The sequence below is a fragment of the Lissotriton helveticus genome, chromosome 12, assembly GCF_964261635.1.
Source record: "Lissotriton helveticus chromosome 12, aLisHel1.1, whole genome shotgun sequence".
Lineage (NCBI taxonomy): Eukaryota > Metazoa > Chordata > Amphibia > Caudata > Salamandridae > Lissotriton > Lissotriton helveticus.
The window spans coordinates 581,655,033-581,672,954 of NC_136073.1; the positions used below are offsets into that span (position 1 = coordinate 581,655,033).

At 49.7% G+C, this 17,922-nt stretch overlaps 1 protein-coding gene across 1 annotated transcript in view; it reads left to right on the forward strand.

The window, feature by feature from the left end:
* The first annotated feature begins 837 nt into the window (after nucleotides 1-837).
* The window catches only part of LOC144798657 (uromodulin-like), a 141,327-nt gene continuing 124,242 nt past the window's right edge, over nucleotides 838-17,922 (forward strand). The window contains exon 1 of the mRNA XM_078669641.1: nucleotides 838-990. The gene's annotated coding sequence lies outside the window, so the exon portion shown is untranslated. The remainder of the gene's footprint in view (nucleotides 991-17,922) is intronic.

The following is a 17,922-nucleotide window of genomic DNA, read 5'->3' on the forward strand; positions in this document are numbered from 1 at the left end:
AGTCGTGTTAGACGCTCGGCGCCCTCTAGCTCGTATTGGCTGGTTATAATTGCAAATAAAGACAAGCAAATTCACCTACAAGGACTCTGTGCTTATGTGTGGGACTAAGTAACATTACAAGTACATTTACAAAATTGAGGGAAAATACATAAAAATGAATTACAGACATATAGAGTAGAGAGAGAGAGGAGGCACATTGTGTCGCAGAGTAGGTGATGCATGTTGTTTATCAAATATACTTTTTATTTTCAATAAAAATTACTGAAAAAAAAATATGAATTACAGACTTTAACAGTATTAAAAGACGCTATTATGGCACCGAAGATTCGATAGCCAGAAGGAAAAGGATATTCATAGACAAGATGGCTGCTTATGTTTAGAAAGTGTACATTTGCCGAACCGTATTGATAATAGTGCACGTATTGACATTTGTTCAAATTTATATTAACGAATGGAACAGGTTGAGGGCTCGGGTCTTTTGAAACGTATCAGTAATAGAGGTGAAGATGGGATATATAACACATTGATGTCAAATCGCTCCCTTTATGGGAAACATTCTGTGCTGGTTTTTTAGACATCGAGTTGTGGAATTCTGGGACTTGTAGGCTCAGTTTTCACATTGTAAACCTAATCCCAAACAGCACAGCACGCAAAAGCGATGTTTGTTAAAAAATAAAGCAACGCCAGTTCAACTGTTTGTGCCATGCAGAACCGCTAGTGTAATACTTAATCCAGAAGGGCGGGTGGCGGCCAGGGGAGCCTGTCAACATGCAGGCGCTATGTGGGCAGGTTTTAAATGAGAGGAAGAAACAGGCGGTGGCTCGGACTGGGCCTAGAGACGCCTTCTTCCTGTCTCACCCATCAGGCGCGAGAGGCCGAGTCCACTTGCTTATTCACCTCACCTGGAGACAGGGCGGAGTACTTGAAAAGCGGCTCGAAGGCAGCCTGCCCTCTTTTGTTCGTATTTGGAACAGCCAGATCTGAAAAAAGGTGAGAAGTTGGACGTGCAAGGAAAATGCAATACGTCGCTTTACTGAAATTCTGTATTTTTCACTAGAAGTTCCACGCTGTGCCTCTCAACTGAAATTCTGTTTTTTTCACTAGAAGTTCCACGCTGTGCTTCTCAACTGAAATTCTGTTTTTTTCACTAGAAGTTCCACGCTGTGCTTCTCACCTCGTGCTGCTAATAAGTGTGTTGTTCTCTGGGGGTGGTGAGACCTGCACCCCGGCCCTCGCCTCCACAGCCAGGAGCCCCACACTAAGGGAGGGGGGGCACACAATCGGTTGACCGCCCACATCTCACCTTTCGGGAGATCTAAAGTGTATTCTCTGAATCGGAGAAGGGTCAAACTGTATTTTTACGCAAAGTAATGCAGTAAGGTGATTTTTAGCACAGAAGGTGAGGGAGGGAGGGAGGGACCTTCTTCCAGTTTATAACAAGCATTTACAATGCAATGGCTTCGCCTTTTGAAAATTTTGAGCTATTGGCACACACACACACAGAGCCACACACACACTCTGGGGCATAGTTTCTTAACATCCTTTGTAGTTCAGACTTGTCAGGGGTGACTGCTTTTTAAGTCTCACATACAAACAGCTTTTAGCTGTTGTGTTGCCAAAAGGCCTCTTGACGACCATACCAAAAACACACTCTTGTTTCCTTCCTTTCTCTTCTTGTTTGTTCCTCCTCTATAGCATAACTTCTTTGCCATACATTTGAGTCAATGGTTTCCTTCCACTGCTTTTATTCAGAGAACTATTTTTTTCTTTTTCTTTAAGCGCTCTGTGTTTGTGTGTATTTTCTTGCTCTCACCCTTGTGTGCTGCTTCCACCTCAAATAACTGCACCCGCCTTCGCCACACACACACTCTCTGCTTCTGCTACTTCATCCTTGCACACCCAGCTCTCCCCTAGACCCCCCATTTTCAAGCTCCTCCGTTGCTCCCCTATGTAGACTTCTCTCATACTTGCTGCCATCACCATGCTCCTTTCAAAGGCTTCCCAGTCCCTTCTGTCTTGGCACAATTCTTTATTTTTTCAATTGGTTCAGGAACCCTCAGCTGTCATTTCCTGCCAGGACACTCTTTTTTTCAAAAAAGCGTTTTAGGCCAAGTAACTCCCACGCCTCCCACACACTCTAAAAGTGCGGCAGGAACTCTGATGCAGCATTAATCAGAAAATAACACTGAACAAACACATTGTCTAGCTACTTCTATATTGTCAAAGTAAAATAAAATGTTCCTTGTATGTAAATTAAAAGTTCAATTCGAAAGTGTGCACACAAAGACACCAGAAGGTGCTAACGACTTCTCGAGCTGAGATATGACCTCAAATGTATTTACTAATACATTCTAGCCAATGTGTGCAAGCTCCACAGAAGGCTTGGGAAGAAATTAAACTGTTAGTCCATCCTGCTCTCACCGCGCTGCATGCGGACCCAGCGTGTCTTCACCCTCTGATCTGCGTTTGTGTTTCCAGCCTGTAAGGACCTCGCCGGACCCGCTACGCGGTTCCCGCATCGCCCTCTGACATAGGCGATAGCGCAGCGGACTCTCTGGGGATCTTTTGCAGGCAACCGGCAGGGCTGCGAGCACCAGCAGGGACTCCAAGGACCAGGAGTCCCTGCGCGCCCTTGGAACCAGCTGGGCTGCTCTCCCTGCCGGCACCGCCCGCCCGTTCTGGTATAAATTATCGTCCGCACCTGGGACTCGCTGCTTTCCTGCTCTCACCGCGCTGCAGGACACGGAGTCAGTGTGCCAGTCAGCAGGAAAGACCCCGAGCGGTCTTCCGCATGTTTATTTATACCCCGGGCGCGAGCCCGCCCCGGGGTGCGTGTGCTTGCGTGCGGGAAAAGAAACATTGTATGGGAGAGCCCGAGTGGCTCTCTACATCCCTCCTTCAATTTAGTTCTTTCCTGCAACAGTCTTTATGTTTCAGATTATGGAGATGCCCAGGCAAAGTCTCTCAGATGCAGGTTGGGTCTCGGGTTGGGCCTCAGACTGTATCGCTGGTTTCTTACGCACGGTGATTCGACAGCCCCAGCCGGGGCTGTCTCTGCATCTTCGCCAGCGCTAGACGCCCTGGGTCGAGGGTGTCCCACGACGAGGCTACGTGGCGTCATCGCGGATGGACTCTCGCCACGCGGTCTGACCACTGGTGATCTTGGCCTGTTCTCGTCAGGGTCAACACCTCCATCACCCTCCATCTCAGAGTATCCTTCCGCTGGGAGCTCTTCATTGGTTGTGATTACTTTCTTGAAACAGGACACATTTCTCGTCACTGTTTGTCCATTCCGTCTTGCCGTTATCATGGTCCCTTGAACCTTGTCCACTCTCCACACTTCCGACTCGAATGGTGTCCGGAATTTCCATCCCGGATGGCGATCACGCACTATCACCGTGTCTCCCTCTTTCAAAGTGGGTTTCCTTGCACGACGATGCTCACTCGCCTTCGTGTTGGTTTTCAGCCTCCTAGCTTGGATGGCTGTTGCGTCTCTCTCTTCCGGTGTCCAGGTCTTGTCGGTTGGGATACTGTCTCTCGGAGCTCGTTTGAATATCACATGGGCCGGAGCACACTTGGTTGTGCTGTGCGGCGTTTGTCTGTATGCCCCTAGAAACTCGTCCAGGGCCACTTCAGGATCTTCCCCATTGTCGACGGCAATCCTCAGTGCTCTATTCAGTGTCCGCATCAGCCTTTCGACCTCCCCATTTGCTTGGGGCCACAACGGGGTGATTTTCCTATGTTGGATCCGAAGGCTCTCAAGGTATAATTGAAAGTCTCTTCCCTGAAAGGGAGGTCCATTATCGGACTTGATTTCTTCTGGGAGTCCCATGGTTGCAAAAACGCGGCTCAGCACTCTTTTGACTTGCGGGAATGCCGTTGATGAAATGATTTCTACTACCGGAAACTTTGAAAAGGAATCAACGAGGACTAACATGTGTCGGCCATCTGGGAAACTACCAAAGTCTATGCTGAGGTGTGTCCACGGTGTCTGCGGTGCTTCCTCCGTGATGACGGGTGCTGGGGCCGGGTCACCGCTAGTGATCGTGCAGGCGTGGCACGCTTGTATCATGGCATCCACTTTGCTGTCCATGGCGGGAAACCACACTTTGCTCCGGAGGCGTGCCTTCGTCTTGGCCATGCCCTGGTGGCCCACGTGAGCTAGGTCTAGGGCTCTTCTTTGCAGACTCTCTGGTACGACAATGAGGTGTCCCCGAAGGACAACCCCTTCATCCCCTACGCTCAGCTCACTGCGTATCTGCCACAGCTGTCGTCGCGCATGGCTTACCTCCGGCCGGAGGATGGATGCACCATCAAGGAAATGGGCCCAGTGGTTTCCTTCCAAAGCCTGGCGGACTCTCACCAGCGTCTCATCCGTGGCGGTTGCCTCCCCGATCTCCTTAAGGGACATGTTCTCCGGGCAGGCTGCTTGTGAGATCATATGGACAAATTCTTCGGCCTCCTCCCCTTCTTCTTTTGGTGGGTAATGGTTGACGACATCCGGGTGTCGGGACAGATAGTCGGCTGGGTTATGTGCTCCCGGTCGGAACACAATTTTGAATTGGTAGCCTTGTAGCTGTACAGCCCACCGTTCGATGCGCGGGGGTGCCAGTCGGTACGATCCTGCGTACAGTGGCAGCAAGGGCTTGTGATCAGTCACAACGGTAAATTCCTGCCCACACAAATAAAGGTGAAAATGTTGACATGCCCATTTGATGGCCAGTGCTTCGCGTTCAATTTGAGCGTATCTAGTCTCTGTGTCAGACAGCGCTTTGCTTGCATAAGCGACCGGCTTCCACTCCTCAGGTCCATACTCTTGCAGGAGCACGGCTCCCAGGCCCACGGGGCTGGCATCGACAATCAGTTCAGTTTTGCGCCGGGGTTGGAAGTATGCCATGACGGTGTCGTCTAGGAGACTATCTTTGATGGTATGGAAGGCTTTGTTGGCGGCTCCTGTCCAGTCCCATTTGTGATCTACCCTGGTGAGGGCTCTGAGGGGCTCTGCGATTGCTGCCAGATTGGGTATTAACCGACCACAGTACGTGGCCATGCCCAGGAAGCTGCGTACCTCGGTGGGGTTTCGGGGAGTGCTTGCTGCTTTAATCGCCTCGGCTTTCTTGGGATCCACCTTCAAGCCTTCCCTCGTGAATATGTAGCCAAAGAAATCAATGGACTCTTGATAAAAGGAACACTTTTCCCGGTGTAAGGTCAGTCCATTGTCTGCAATCCTTCGGAGTGCGGCCCGCAGCTGTGCATGATGTTCTTCTAGGGTTGCGGAGTATACCAGGATGTCATCACTGAGGTTGATGACCCCGCTCAGCCCAGAGAGTACTTCCCGTATTGCATTCTGGAAGACTTCCGCCGCGGAGGAGACTCCAAAGCTTAACCGTTTGTAGCGTCGCAGGCCCACGTGGGTCGAGAATGTGGTGATGTACCTGCTGGCTGGCTCCAACTCAAGCTGATGGTATCCGGAGTTGAGGTCCAGCTTTGAAAACCACTTTGCCCCGTTTAAATCTGCCACTATATCATCCATGGTTGGAGTGATATGTCGTTCTCGTTTGACTGCACCATTGGGTAGCCGCATGTCCACGCATAGTCGGATTGCTCCTGGTTGCTTCAGCTTCGGGGCAACTACTAGAGGGGAAACCCAGGGTGTCGGGCCCGACACTTTCTCGATGACATCGAGATCTTCTAGTTTCCTGAGCTCTTCTTCGACTTGCGGTCTTAGATTAAACGGCACCCTCCTGTGTCGTAGTGCTACCGGCTTAACTGACGTGTCTATATGAAGCTTGAACTTTCGCCCTTTTAGCTTTCCTAGGCCTTGAAACAGTTCTGGAAAGTCTTTTAGCATGACGTCAGCGTGCGCTTGATGCACCTGATTAGCAAAGAACACTAGGCCGAGGTCTTCTGCCGTGTTGCAGCTCAATAGTGTGCCCTTTTTCCCTTCGGTGATGTGAAATTTCGTGTCTGTGGAGTACTCGCCGTTAACCACTGTCGTTTGGATCACCCCTCTGAGCGGCAGGGGCTCAGTGCCTCCGTAGGTGTATATCTTAGCCATGGATGGAGTTAGTGGAGGTTTCGGAGACATTCTCTCATACTGATCAGAATCCATGACATTCACGGAGGCCCCCGTGTCTATCAGGGCATTGATCTTAGTGCCTGCAACCGCTATGGAACACATGGGCGGTGGTCTTTTCCTTGCGGACGCCCTGCTTACGTACGAGATAACGTACACCTCATCGTCTTCATCATCGTCGTATCTCGGTCGCCTTTCTTGAGCCTGGTGGTCTGAAGGGGGTGAGTCTTGGTCGAGAGACATTTGTTGGATGCGTTGCGTCACGGCCCTGGCTCGCGGACCGACTGATCTGAACTTTCCTCCTCTACAGACGGCGGCAAAATGGTTGAGGCGCCCGCATTTGAGGCACGTCTTTCCTTTCGCGCTACAGGTGGCGCTGGCGGGGTGGTCGCTTCCGCAGTATCCACACTGCTGCTCCTTGGGTTGCACATTTCGAGGGCGAGTTGTCTGGAACCTTCTTTGGATCGCATCAACCCTTTCTTCTTTGATTGGCGCTGACCTCGCCGCGGCCTGGGTAATTACCGGTGTGCGTAGCGCTGTTTCCATCTCTTCCGCTCTTGAGTCTGATAGTTCGTGTGAACGGGCTAGAGTCAATATCTCGTCGAGTGATATGTTGGGTTGGCGGAGGATCAGCTTTCTCAGCAACTTTGACTTGCACCCCACTATTATCTGGTCTCGGATTTCCTCTCGTGGATTTGTGAATGGGCACGTGCTTGCGAGCCGGCGGAGCCGAGCGTAATACATGTCAACGGACTCAGAGTCTGTCTGCCACGCCCTTTTGAATTTGAATTTCTCGAAGTCGTTGTTGATTTGGGGGTCAAAGTGCGCATTCAGGGCTGTGACCGCCGCGTCGTAGTCGTTCTCAGGCCCTGTGTTCGGGAGTGATTCGAATAGTTCATATATCTCCGGCCCTCCATACAAGATGAGGAGCGACCTCCGTACTGTGCCATCTGTTTCCCTCGTGCCTTTGAAGTATAGGTTGAGTCTTCCCACCCACGCCTTCCACCTCTGTGCCGCAGTCGCCGGGTCTGCCATCTCGCTGAACGGAGGGACGGGCGCTGCGCCAGCGTGAAGGGGGGTGTGCATTGCCTGCACCGGGGCCCCTGCCTGGGCCTGCGCTTGTGGCGGAGCTGGTGGAGCTGGGGCTTGGTTAGAACCTGCCCCCCCTTGGGCCGCTCCAGGCGCGGGTTGCGACATCTCTAGGTCTCCGACACTCCGCCTTGGGGCCTTCCGGCGTTGCGGGCTTGTGAATCACAGGGATCGCGTTGCTTCGCAGTAACCCCTGGTGCAGCTAGATCAGTTTGATGGGCCTCTTCCCCTTGTCTCAGCCAGTATCTGTAGGTGCGGGTGGTGACTGGGCTCACTGCGCTGTACAGACTACACTTCTCCAGGCCGTGGGTGCAGCAGGCAGGGTGCTCTGTGCGCTGGTGTAGTTCCGGGGTCTGTTGCATTAGCCAATGCTTGATGAGGCTTGGCAGCGTGTGTGGGCCGGCGCTGAATATCACACTCTCCCCCCCCGCCTAATCCAGAGCCGCTGGATGTCCGCTGGGGCTGGGGGAGGTCTGCCGCTGCTGCGGGAACAGGGCCGCTGGAGGCCTCGCCGGGTCACGTGGTGCGGCGGCTGAGGGAGAGCCGCTCCGCTTCAGCGCTGAGATGCGCTGACACCTGGGCCGGCTCCGCCGCTCGGGCGGAACAGGGGGACACGCTGGCTGGGCAGAATGCAGACTCACCCGCCGGAACAGCTGGTCGGCCCTCCTGCGTGTCGCGAGTCCCGCCGGCTGAAGGCGCTCCCCCAGGGAGACGCGTGGGCGGGCCTCGGGAGCGGGCACAGACGGCGCCGCAGCGCGGGTTGGCCTCGCAGCAGAAGCTGGGGACAGACAGTGCCACTGACACCTCGTGCGGCACGCGTGTAGGTAAGACCCCTCGTCGCCAATGTGGAGTTTGCTGCTAAGGCCTAACACGTGGTGGGGTGCACCAAATAAGGGGACACGGAGTCAGTGTGCCAGTCAGCAGGAAAGACCCCGAGCGGTCTTCCGCATGTTTATTTATACCCCGGGCGCGAGCCCGCCCCGGGGTGCGTGTGCTTGCGTGCGGGAAAAGAAACATTGTATGGGAGAGCCCGAGTGGCTCTCTACACCAGCGTGTCTTCACCCTCTGATCTGCGTTTGTGTTTCCAGCCTGTAAGGACCTCGCCGGACCCGCTACGCGGGTCCCGCATCGCCCTCTGACATAGGCGATAGCGCAGCGGACTCTCTGGGGATCTTTTGCAGGCAACCGGCAGGGCTGCGAGCACCAGCAGGGACTCCAAGGACCAGGAGTCCCTGCGCGCCCTTGGAACCAGCTGGGCTGCTCTCCCTGCCGGCACCGCCCGCCCGTTCTGGTATAAATTATCGTCCGCACCTGGGACTCGCTGCTTTCCTGCTCTCACCGCGCTGCATGCGGACCCAGCGTGTCTTCACCCTCTGATCTGCGTTTGTGTTTCCAGCCTGTAAGGACCTCGCCGGACCCGCTACGCGGGTCCCGCATCGCCCTCTGACATAGGTGATAGCGCAGCGGACTCTCTGGGGATCTTTTGCAGGCAACCGGCAGGGCTGCGAGCACCAGCAGGGACTCCAAGGACCAGGAGTCCCTGCGCGCCCTTGGAACCAGCTGGGCTGCTCTCCCTGCCGGCACCGCCCGCCCGTTCTGGTATAAATTATCGTCCGCACCTGGGACTCGCTGCTTTCCTACTCTCACCGCGCTGCATGCGGACCCAGCGTGTCTTCACCCTCTGATCTGCGTTTGTGTTTCCAGCCTGTAAGGACCTCGCCGGACCCGCTACGCGGGTCCCGCATCGCCCTCTGACATAGGCGATAGCGCCGCGGACTCTCTGGGGATCTTTTGCAGGCAACCGGCAGGGCTGCGAGCACCAGCAGGGACTCCAAGGACCAGGAGTCCCTGCGCGCCCTTGGAACCAGCTGGGCTGCTCTCCCTGCCGGCACCGCCTACCCCCTAGATTTCCCTCCAACGAACTATTTAAAGGAGGCACATACCCCGCAGCGCGGGAGGGCGCCGGGAGAAGCCCGGGACAAGGGCGGGACCGTCTGTGGCCGTCAGGGGCCGACTGAGGCCGGGCCGGGCCAACTCTCTTTTCCTCTGCGGCCCCTAAATTGGTCCTTTTGCACGCCTTTGCTTTTCTTCGTGTGGTACGTGTATTTTATTTTAGAATTGTGTTCGGCTATCAGTGTCCCCTACCTGCTCATTTAATCAGTGTTTGTCACCTCTGTTCCCTACCTCATTCGCTCACAGCGATGTCTACCTCTGAGGCAACCCAGGTGCCAGCAACGCAAGGATCTCCTTTGTTAGGTCCGTTGGATAAATTTTTTGCTAAAATAAAGAGCGACGTTGACAGGGAGCTCACTCTTGCAGAGAAACGAGCAGGGCGACGTCTCTCTATCGAAAAGTTAAAGCTAAGACCTCTCCAGCCCCATGAGGAAGCTATAACATCCCTAACATCCTTAATGGATCTATCTACACCCATAGATCATATTAACACTTCCTCCCTTATAGAGGATATCCCACTCATTTTCAAGATGAATCCCCCTGACCAGAAGGACATTATTGTTATTTCCGACTCCACTGACTCCCAGGTAACTGACACTCAGACCATTGACTCAAGTACTCCCCCAGTGGAACCAGCCCCTCTTTATGATAAAAACATACCCTCTCCTGTCTTTACCCCAATTGGATCTGACCAACATACCTTGGGTATCTCTGAGGGAAAGCTTCCAACATTACCACCTATGGATTCTATCAAGCGCCCTAAAACCTCTTCTGGCTCCCCTCCGTGGAAGAGAAGAAAGAAGCTTATAATTAAAAAGAGAATCGCTCCTCCTAAACACGCGTCATATACTCCGCTCACCATCCCTGATAAGGTTGGGACAGTTGATTCCATGAAAGATATGACCTCCAAATCAATTTCGGTACCTAGTTACGCAGGGTTGCTGAATGATATCGACCGTCTTATAAAGGCCTTGATCCTCCCTCTCACTGAAAGGATCAAAATTCTAGGGGAGAATATCGATAAAATTCTTCAACACCAAAAGGGCATATTTTGCCCTAAATCAAACGCTTTAAGTGACCCAATACAGTCTACCAAAGAATCTAAACCACCCAAGTCGGCGATTGGTATCCCTAAGGCGAACCCACCACCTACAGCTGGGCCTCCAAAATCCTTGCAGAATAGTAACTCCAATGCCATAAATAGTAATAGCAATAAAATTGCCCCATTGAAAAATATCACGACCTCAGATAAACCCTATTCCAACACAAGGCCCCAAAATACGCATTCTAACAATAATAATATCATAAACCCCCCCATCTACCATATCTCATCATTCTAATAGAAGATCAAGGAATAACGTTGATCTACCGCCTGAGTGCATAAACTATGTTATTGCACTCACAGGAGTCCCGCCCCCGCCAGAAGGTAACCCAGAACACCAGGCAAATTTAAAAAATAAGGTTATCTATTGGTTGAGGAAAAATAGACCACTTCCCCCACACCTAAATGGTGATATCGTCTCGGCCAGGCGATGCCACTGGGTAGGTACTAGACCCAAGGACATCGAAGGTGATGTGATCTTAGTCAACTTTAAAGATCACAGACTGGTCACACACATCAGTGACTGGTATCCCGGGACGGGCGAGGGGGGAATCTCAACCCATAACCTAAGTTACAGAGATAATTATACCAGTGCACATCCCTACTAGTTACTTTTATCCAATTGGTTTCAAGACAAAACACTTCATAAATTCAATTTTCTTCAAGTCCACGCAATTATTCAGATAGCACAAAGTCCATTAGTTGTTATAGTTCTTATTTATTGATTGCTCTCTTGCCACATCGATGTGGCAAGAGAGCAATCAATAAATAAGAACTATAACAACTAATGGACTTTGTGCTATCTGAATAATTGCGTGGACTTGAAGAAAATTGAATTTATGAAGTGTTTTGTCTTGAAACCAATTGGATAAAAGTAACTAGTAGGGATGTGCACTGGTATAATTATCTCTGTATATGGTTCATGAAATTCTATTACACCTTCTGTGGGTAGAATATCGTGGCTGAACTTGCTTATGGGTGAATAAGCATTTCATCAGTTGGGCACTCCCAAAGTGAGTATTTTCGTGTCACTGGATAAATCAATACCATGGGAAAAATGCAAAATTGATGTGCTGATCGTAGTGGCAAATTCACCTTGTTTCCTTTTTTGTTTAACCATAACCTAAGTTACTTTTACCCTGAGGCCATGATGAGGCATCCACCAGCCCGGTTTAGACCTTACCATCCTGGTAGTAAATGGCGCCCAAAAGCCCCTCTTGGTCCCACAACACCTTCTTTCCCATTCCAAAGATATTACATGGGCCTTAACACTCATCTCCCCCATTCTATGCTCGCCCATGCTCCAATACCGTACAGACCTCATGTCCCCGACAGATTAGATTACACGTTGATGGCAAAGGGTCAGAATCATTGTGACACCTCCAATGATTTCTGTTTTCACTCATGCCAGCTACCCTTTTCACCGAAAAATTTTCATAACCCTACTCCGCATTGGGGTGATTTAAATTCTTACAACCCCAAGGACTCCTGGAACATACCCTTGTCCAACCTTTATAACCCTCTCTCTGGACTGGATGACAACGAATGACTTTACGAGTCTATTAAAACAGAAAAGCTGCATGTGGGCTCCCAGAACCGTCAGTACGCTTCTGCCCACTATTCGTCATCCAGCCCGTCTAAAATGCATCATGGCAATACGTCGGAGGGGACAGATTCTCAGGGGGATCTCCTGATACCTGCCATCTTTTTCCATCAGCCCCAATTATCTCCCTATAATCGCACCATCCCTACCCCTATGATTCCTCTTGCTACTTCAAACACACCAACTCTGCAATCACAAAGATCTCTTGTGAGTGAAGGCCGCACACATGTGGTCATTAGCAAGGTACCCTATTTCAATTCTCTTCTTTCATGGAATGTGGCGGGGCTAGCTAGTAAAGTTTCCAACAAAGCCTGGTTAGACGCCATACACATGCACGACATCCTGTGTTTTCAAGAAACATGGTGTTGTGAAGAACTGCACCTCCTGGGGTATCAAACCTTTTACTCTTCAGCTACGCCGTCCGCACAGGGCCATAATAAGGGTGGACTCTGTGTTTGTCTCAATAACGGCAGAGGTTAAGATTCATAACTTTCTGTCTAGTACCCATTTTCAAATTCTATCTTTTAACTGGGGCACGAATGAGAAAATTGTATTGGTAAACTTTTATAATAACATGTCCGATAGTGAAATGGAGCCCACCATGTCCAATATGTTGCGCCAGTTGACGCGTATCGTTGAACACTTTAAGGGGGCAATAATAATATGGGCAGGGGACTTCAATTGTACGATCTGTTCACATTCTGATTCTTCCCTGTGTGGTCTCGCAGACTTCGGGGCGGACAATCCAACTCATTTTTCTCACACAAAGATGGGGATGTTGTTAAATGGTTTTGTTTTTAATTTCGACCTTTGTTTTGCCAATCAGACCTGTTCCGCACCCGCGCAGTTTGAGCCAACCTTCTTTGGTAGAGGTTGTAACTCAACCATTGATTTTATATTGATAAACACTGTTAATCCTGGGTTTCTGACCTCGTGGGCGGTTGGCAAAGATGTTTTTAGCGACCATTATCCCCTCTCAATTGGTGTAAACATAAAGGGGCGGTATGATAACAAAGGTATTCTTCCCACGTATCCATATAGGATTGAGTTATCTAAAACAAATGGCTATGTGGTAAAATGGGAGAAGATTGTACCAAGTGAGTTCCTGAAAAAACTGTTCTCTGAGTGTGCCATTGATAATGTTTGCCTGGAGGAACACGCGGACCCCCCGACTGTCATGTCAGCCTTTGTCAACATTCAACATCGTATCAAAGATATGCTGACCCGAGTAGTGAACAACAATAACACATCTAGTGAAGGGTGGTTCGATGTGAAGTGCACGAAAGCACTAAAAGCTTTAAAAAAAGTGTTGGCCCATAAACCAAGGGACCCCCATATAATCCGCAGCGCCAGGCAATTATATAAACGTGCATTAAAAGAAAGAAGATTGGCTCTAAAAAAGCAAGCCTGGGTTACACTTAGAGAAGCATCCACCCAGAAAAACACCACTAAGTTCTGGAGGATGGTCAAAACTTTATCCCACCCAAATAACAGTGGTAACAAAATAGACCTGGCAATAACGGGTGAAAGATGGCTAACCCACTTTAGGCAACTATATAAGCACACAAAGCCAGCTGACACTATTCCCCCCCCAAGGGCCGAGCCCCACTGTAGCCCAAACTACAGAAATCAGTAGGGACTCTTATCCCCCAAGTTGCTCATTCCCGATTGACTTAATCTTTTCAGTTGGTGAAGTCCAGGATGCAATTAGGGATAGTGCACCAGGTAAAGCAGCGGGGCCCGATTGCACCCCGGTAGACGTGTATAAAGCCGAACCGGACTTCTGGGCTCCCCTGCTTACCAACGTGCTGAATAAGGGTAACCAAAAGGGGTTTATTGATACCTGGTCGGACGCAATAGTGGTCCCCATTTTTAAAAAGGGCAGCCGAGACGATCCTGCCTGCTACAGGCCAATATCCCTATTGGATGGTCTAATGAAGATAGCAGGCAGGATTATTTTAAAGAGACTTCAGGAATGGGAGGAGGAGCACAATGTTGTGTCACACCTTCAATATGGGTTCAGGAAAGGCATAGGGACAGCCGAGCAGTGCTTAAACTTGGCCCTTTTATCTGCTAAATACACTCAGGCGAGGGGTGGATCGCTTTTTATAACCTTCGTTGATTTAAGCTCCGCTTTCGATTGCGTGGACCATATGTTATTATGGTCCACGCTGGGCGAGATGGGTATTGATGCCCGTATAATCACCTTTATTAGAGAGCTGTATAACAACTGCGGGGCAAGAGTGAGATATGGCAAGCAGGGGGAATGTACCGATAAATTTGCCCTTTCAAGAGGGGTTAGACAAGGATGTATTTTGGCCACAAGGCTATTCACATATTACATAAACTCAGTGGGTCAACATCTTTCCCTCTTCCCAAATGATTACCCCATTGTGAAAGGTTTACCTGTGCCAATACTTCTGTACGCCGATGATGCGGCCATAATGTCCCAGACTCAAGTGGGACTGCAGAGGGCGGTGACTAAATTTGCGGGTTATATGCAGGATAGAGGACTTAAAGTGAACATTTCCAAAACATATACTATGCCATGCACCAATAAGCGAAAGAGGGCTCCCTGTAATGTTTCGCTGGATAAACAGAATATAGCCACTGTAGATAAGTTTTGATACCTGGGTGTTCTCTTTGACAGGCGGTGCCGTTGGAAACAGGCGATTGAAGCTAGGAAACTGGCTTTCATTCGCACCATAGGCGCTCTGCGCGCTTTTTCCAACAGAGTGGGTGGCAAACCAATCAAAGAGTTGACTCAGATATATCGGGCGAAGTGCGTGTCCACAGCCACCTACGGGGCGGGATTATGGGGCATCGAGAAGGATCATTCCCTGCAGGGCTGTGAGAATCAATTTATTAGCTATCTTCTGGGAGCACCTAAAACCACATCTTCATTCATGACGCATATCGAGACAGGAGTTAAGCACCTGAGCGGTATAATTAAGATGGCCCCTATTCTTTTATGGCACAAGGTATGGACTACAAGTGAAGCCAGTTTCAACAGGGACCTTCTAGAAGACTGCCTAGCCCTAGATGGGGTTGCAAATTTCAGATGGCTATTGTATGTAAGATCCTTACTTACCGAGATAGGACACCCAGAATATTATGAAAACCCGACATCTTTGGATGGGGTTTCAAGATCAGTTCTCAAAAAAACGCTAGCCACCCATCTGGAAACTTTGAGATGGAATTCTGAAAAACATAAACAAACCATCTTAAACTTCCAGGAAATCACCCCCAACGAAGGATTGCAAATGTACCTAAATGTTGATCCTAGTCCGTATCATAGAATGCTCCTGTCCCGTTTACGCCTTGGTTTTTTTTATCGCATGGTAACTTTACCAGATATGAACAATTGGTCAACCACTAAGCTGTCCTGCACATGCGAAAATATCGCAGTACAGTCTAATCTGCACATAATGTTCTTTTGCACTTTTTATTCTAACCCCAGAAAACTTTACTTGAAACCTCTCCTAAATCGCTGGGGTATAAGAAATTGCAGGCCAGCTTTCTCAAGATTGTTAAGACTTGAAGATGAGCATGTGATCTTTGCGCTATCTTGTTTTTTAAGAACTGTCATAAAGTTGCGGAAATCCATGTGGTAAAGCATCCCTCTTGTGGGTCCTATTCTGCTCTTCGTTTCAGTCACCAGATATTGCACTTTAAAATGTTTAGCATCTGAAATTCTTTTACTTGTCCGACTATCACACTTGTTTTTATCTTGTATGTGCATATGTAAGTATATATTAATTGTGATTATGACTTGATATATGTGCTGTGCTTTTATGATTTTATATGAAAATCGAATAAAGCTATATTTACATTACATTACACCAGAAGGTGCTAACGACTTCTCGAGCTGAGATATGACCTCAAATGTATTTACTAATACATTCTAGCCAATGTGTGCAAGCTCCACAGAAGGCTTGGGAAGAAATTAAACTGTTAGTCCATTCTGAGAACGAACCAAGTGGATAGGACACCTTAGGGGTACGGAAAGGTCTGATTCAATAGGCTATCAAGCCACTTGAGAGGAGGCCTAGTTACTGCTTCACGACTGGACGACACTAGTCTGCCTTCTCTAGGCGAATAAATTGTTCAATCTCCTGGCTCCCAGGTGGTGTCTGTTCCTTTAAGTGCTCTTCAAGCAGTTTCTCCAGGTAGAGCTAGGGTCTTGGATAGATCTTTAGCTAACATAAGAAAACGCTGTCCATTATATCTAGTTTGTCTCCGAGCCCTCATTGCCTCTTTCCCAACCTCGAGTTCTAAATAAGATTCCTTGCTCACTCCTGCTCATGAAACTATAGAGCACCCTTCCCTATGGATCTTATGGTAATGGTATTGATAAAGTGTGTAGCTCACATGCTAACTGTGTTTTCTCCTACAGCTGCATTTTCTATTACAGAATTCTGTGGAATTCATTGTGTCTATCACTGAAGGAAGAAAGACCCAGACAGCACTTGATTATGTGGTTTTTCAGGTTTCACTCTCCTCTCTGCAGCCGGAACGCAGCCCCCTGGGCTGGCATCCTAGTTGACACTTTATCGAGCAAAATTGCCAACGCCCTGTTTCAGTGACTCTGACTCGTGCTAAATACATGGCTACGCATTAGACCTTCAAAATTCATTCGAAAGGCTAAATTATTTTCGGTGTTTATTTATAGTGACTGCAGATGTAGACTCGCTCCCTTCCCTTTTAACTTTTTTTCCCTTTTTTGGCTGCATTCCGTTCCCCTGTAACCTGCCCGAGTACCGTCGGGTGAATATTTGCGGCAGGAGATTGCCATTTAGAGTCGTGGCGGCAGTGGGTCCGGAAGACATGTAGGGCAGAGGAGAAGGCCGTCGCACGTCAGGCATTGCCTGGGCATCTTTCTGAGGCCGAGGCCTAATCCCCCTCCCCCCCCCCCCCCCCCCCACAGGTTTGAAGGCCTGAAATGCAGCCTCCTCGGCCCTGCATAGGCGCAAGCCGGACAGGAATGCTCGCATCTTCCTTGTAGGCCGGGCCTCGTGTGTGTGGTAGTCTGCCAGACTACAGTGAAAGGCATGGATACCATGGGGGGATTTTCCAAGACTGGGGCACTGGTTGTTTATAAACCCATTAAACCCCCGGGACAGGTCGTGGCTGGTGTAGCGGCTGCCCGGGATTTTGCAGCAGACATGTCGCTAAGCGCTTGAACACCTGGAGGATTCTTGGGAAGCGCAGTTTAAGAAGCGATTTGTTTTCGGGTCCCAGCAACGTTTTCTCAGGAGTGCGGAGAGCGCTCTAGGGAATAGGCCTGCCCTCGACAGTGGCATCATTGTTTGCCAGAAATCCAGTTAGTGTAAGAAGACGGCGAGGGAGGATGTAACACCCGCGCTTCAGCCATAAATAGAAGTGCGAATGTGCTCTGTGATGCCTTTTGTTTCGGGACCACCCAGCCTACAGGGTAATAGGCGTGTCTATTCCTAAGAGGCAAAGAAAGGACCCAAAGGTCCTCCCTGTCCCCGGAACTCACAGTGCAGGACAGCCACCACCTGGTCCCGGCTACACGTCACCCAAGGCACGCTGCAGACACAGCGTGTCCAGCGGGAGCAAAGGAGACCGCAACAACGCCGACCACAGAACGAGAGCCTCAGAAATCACGAGTCACTGTGATTACCAAGTAAACAAATTACAAAAGCAGACGTTGAGTTACATGAGGCTAAAGTGACAATTGCGAGCAAACAAAATACACGAGGTGTGCAAAAGGTACATTACATATACGAACTCGAAAGTTTCAAGACGGAGCTTCGCAAGTAAGCTACTGCCCGGCCGCCATCCTCGGAGAAATAACCAAAACAAATGTATTAAAAAAAAAAAAAAACACCTGCCCACAGCCGCATGACGTGGGCAAAAGCCTAAAATTCTCGGGAACGCCCACGAATCTGCTCCGGCATTGATGGACAGATCTGTTCCAATGCCTAGCCTCCATTTATGGAGCTAGCCAATGGATCAGAGGGGCGGGACTACACACACACACACTGTAGACATAATATTTTGCCTGTGCGAAACGCTGCCTGCGCAGCTTTCGACAGGCGAAACCTAAAAATGGGGAATTGGATGCTGAACGAT